This window comes from Nerophis ophidion, linkage group LG02 (genome assembly GCF_033978795.1).
Source record: "Nerophis ophidion isolate RoL-2023_Sa linkage group LG02, RoL_Noph_v1.0, whole genome shotgun sequence".
Classification (NCBI taxonomy): domain Eukaryota; kingdom Metazoa; phylum Chordata; class Actinopteri; order Syngnathiformes; family Syngnathidae; genus Nerophis; species Nerophis ophidion.
Window position 1 is genome coordinate 46,277,676 of NC_084612.1, and position 4,306 is coordinate 46,281,981.

A 4,306-nucleotide genomic window follows, 5' to 3' on the forward strand; every position below is an offset into this window, starting at 1 on the left:
ACAGTACATCCCTAGCTACACTTAGATAAGAGGTGGTGGGGTACCCAACTGTGGTCTGGCCTGCTACCCTGGCAATAAAAGTTCACTCCACTGATATTATATATTTTTGGATGGTACTCCGGCTTACTTCCACCCTCAAAGACATACACCTGGGGATAGGTTGACTGGCAACACTTAATTGGCCCGAGTGTGTGAACATGAGTGTGAGTGATTGTTTGTCTATCTGTGTTGGCCCTGCCATGAGGTGACCACTTGTCCAGAGTGTACTCTGTCTTCTTTGTCCAGGGTGTACTCTGTCTTCTTTGTCCAGGGTGTACCCTGTTTTCCTTGTCCAGAGTGTACTCTGTCTTTCTTGTCCAGGGTGGACCCTGTTTTCCTAGTCCAGGGTGTTCCCTGTCTTCTTTGTCCAGGGTGTACCCTGTCTTCCTAGTCCAGGGCAGGGGTGGTTCTAGGCATGCTTTTATGAGGGGGCAGTCAGAAATGTGAAGGAGGCATCATGTGTACACATCATGCTCCAGCACTTTTTTTTCTGTGCTTATAGTAACGATGCTTTCTTCATTGAAATGGGTCTTTAGCTATGTGTCCAACCCCAACCTGGAGTAGTGGATTGCACTTTGTCAGGCCTCTACCTTCAGACCTGTCCAACTTGGGTGTCCCACCTGAAGACTAAGCTCCTGCTGGTGTAGCTCTTACGGTCACTGAGGCACGCAAACCCCGTGACCACAATAAGGTGGCAATCCCTCAGGGGGGGACACTGAAAAATAAAAATAAGAATAAATGAATAAAATAAAATAAAATATCCTTCATCCAGATTTTATCAACCAACAACATAACATTTATCCTAACTGGATGGCCTAACTCAAATAAATTTTGACCCAAAGTAGGACTTCACACACTACAGTCAATATTTACAAAACTGAAAGGTAGTCTGATGAATAATGGTAAAAAAGAATCTCAAACTAATTTATAAAACAGAACATGGGCACTCATCTGGGCACAAAATTCATACACTCCAATGTATGTGTGTTGCCCACTTGCTTGTAAATTGATGAAAACGGCAGTGTTTTTGTTTTTAGGTGTCTTGGTCATATCAAATGAAACTTATAATTTGTTTATTACAAAACGTAGATTGAAACATTAAAGGTTGACTGTAGAGCTACAAGAAAAACATCAGAAAAAGAATTCCAGCAGTCGATTGCCAGACCGTTGCTAAGTAAAACGGGCCGTTGCTAGGGACTCCGCTCTGAACACAGGACAGCAGAGAAGGACTGCTAAGCAGGATATATACCTTATGTTTCATTTTTACCGTCATTAACAGCATCATAAATGACTTGTAGCTTGTTACAGGGACAGTGGAGGCTCTCTGCCTTCCAAACCACTGCTGCTCAGAGCCTCCGCTGTCACTGCTCCCGTCAAGTTGTAAAAAAAAAAAAAAAAGGAACTCCGTAGCACCGAAAGTCCGCGACGATAAACGTGTTTATGACAGATAAGACTACACAAATACACCCATCCTAACAAGTATATGATAAATGTAGACAACTTTTCCTTTTATTTTACTTTCATACTGCAACAGTGATTGGATGTTTACTGAGGGGTGTGTGTCTGCTGCGCAGCGTGTGGAATGGTGAATACACGCACAGTGGAGGGAGGGATGAGAGGGAAGCCGACACTACTATATCGTGTGTGTCCCTTTTTCGGCGGATTTTTACGCTAGTGCAGATAATTTTGTCAACTTGTAATGTAGTAATTTTGTGAGTTTATTAAAATTTGCTTTCTCAAATTTTGATTTGAGGGGGCAAGACATTTATTTAAGGGGGCTCTGCCCCCTCTTGCCCCTGCGTAGAGCCGGCCATGGTCCAGGGTGTACCCCGCTCGAATGCAGCTGGGATAGGCTGTAGTCCCCCACGACAAGGGACAAGCGGAACATGAGTGTGAGTGATTGTTTGTCTATCTGTGTTGGTCCTGCCATGAGGTGACCACTTGTCCAGGGTGTACTTTGTCTTCGTTATCCAGGGTGTACTCTGTCTTTTTTGTCCAGGGTGCTCCCTGTCTTCTTTGTCCAGGGTGTAACCTGTTTTCCTTGTCCAGGGTGTACCCTGTTTTTCTTGTCCTGGGTGTACCCTATCTTTCTTGTCCAGGGTGTACACTCTGTCTTCCTAGTCCAAGGCATACCCTGCCTTCCTTGTCCAGGGCATACCCTGTCTTTTTTGTCCAGGGTGTACCCTGTCTTTTTTGTCCAGGGTGTACCCTGTCTTTCTAGTCCAGGGTGTACCCTGTCTTTCTAGTCCGGGGTGTTCCCTGTCTTCCTTGTCCAGGGTGTACACTGTCTTCCTTGTCCAGGGTGTACACTGCCTTCCTAGTCCAGGGTGTACCCTGCCTTCCTAGTCCAGGGTGTACACTGCCTTCCTAGTCCAGGGTGTACCCTGCCTTCCTAGTCCAGGGTGTACACTGCCTTCCTAGTCCAGGGTGTACCCTGCCTTCCTAGTCCAGGGTGTACCCTGCCTTCCTAGTACAGGGCATACCCTGTCTTTTTTGTCCAGGGCGTACCCTGTCTTGTTTGTCCAGTGTGTACGCTGTCTTCCTTGTCCAGGGTGTATCCGCCTTGATTGTACAGGGTGTTCACTGCCTTCCTTGTCCAGAGTGTTCCTTGTCTTCTTTGTCCAGGGTGTACTTTGTCTTCCTAGTCCAGGGTTTACCCCGCTCGAATGCTGCTGGGATAGGCTGTAGTCCCCCACGACAAGGGACAAGCGGTAAAAAATGGATGTAGTTCTCCTAGCTGTTTACTGAAGCGACTCGGAGTGTGCTGTGAGGTTTGGAGTCATTAAACGTCACAAATGAAATGAAGTTGTGAGGTGTCAAGTTGTTCTTAGAAGTGTGGACTTGGTGGAAAAGGGATGACCAACAGTCAACAAGTCAGAGTTCACAGATAACAAGCTTCCTGGACTGGAAAGTGATAATTAGATGCAACGCCAAATGGACTGGAAAGTGATAATTAGATGCAACGCCAAACAAATGCAGAAAACTGATGTAGTTTCTGTTTTGGTGCAACTTCGTAGAAAACACTTGCCTTGCTGAGCAGGTCAAAACTAGCTTTGTATTGACAAGGCAGGTGTCTCAGGTGTTTACACTAAAATACAGTGGGGCAAAAAGTATTTAGTCAGCCACCGATTGTGCAAGTTCTCCCACTTAAAATTATGACAGAGGTAAGTAATGTTCATCATAGGTACACTTCAACTGTGAGAGACAGAATGTGAAAAAAAAATCCAGGAATTCACATTGTAGGAATTTTAAAGAATGTATTTGTAAATTATGGTGGAAAATAAGTATTTGGTCAACCATTCAAAGCTCTCACTGATGGAAGGAGATTTTGGCTCAAAATTTCACGATACATGGCCCCATTCATTCTTTCCTCAACACGGATCAATCGTCCTGTACCCTTAGCAGAAAAACAGCCCCATAGCATGATTTTTTCACCCCCATGCTTCACAGTAGATATGGTGTTTTGGGGATACAACTCAGTCTTCTTCTTCCTCCAAACACGACGAGTTGAGTTCATACCAAAATGGATACATGGATGATACAGCAGAGGTTTGAGGGAATGTCATGTGGTCAGATGAAACCAAAATAGAACTTTTTGGTATAAACTCAACTCGTCGTGTTTGGAGGAAGAACAATACTGAGTTGCATCCAAAGAACACCACACCTACTGTGATGCATGGGGGTGCAAACATCATGCTTTGGGGCTGTTTTTCTGCTAAGGGGACAGGACGATTGATCAATGAAAAGGAAAGAATGAATGGGGCCATGTATCGTGATATTTTGAGCCAAAACCTTCCATCAATGAGAGCTTTGAATGGTTGACCAAATACTTATTTTCCACCATAATTTACAAATAAATTCTTTAAAATTCCTACAATTTGAATTCCTGGATTTTTTTTTCACATTCTGTCTCTCACAGTTAAAGTGTACCTATGATGAAAATTACAGACCTCTGTCATTATTTTAAGTGGGAGAACATGCACAATCGGTGGCTGACTAAATACTTTTTTGCCCAACTGTATATCAATCAATCAAAGTTTATTTATATAGCCCTAAATCAAAAGTGTCTAAAGGGATGCACAAGCCACAACTACATTTGCGGTACAGAGCCCACATAAGGCCAAGGAAAAACTCACCCCAGTGGGACGTCGATGTGAATGACTATGAGAAACCTTGGAGATGACCGAATATGTGGGCTAGTATATATCAATATATCTTTAATGCATAATATTTATTTAGAGGGCAGTTCACTGACAGAGTGCGTAGA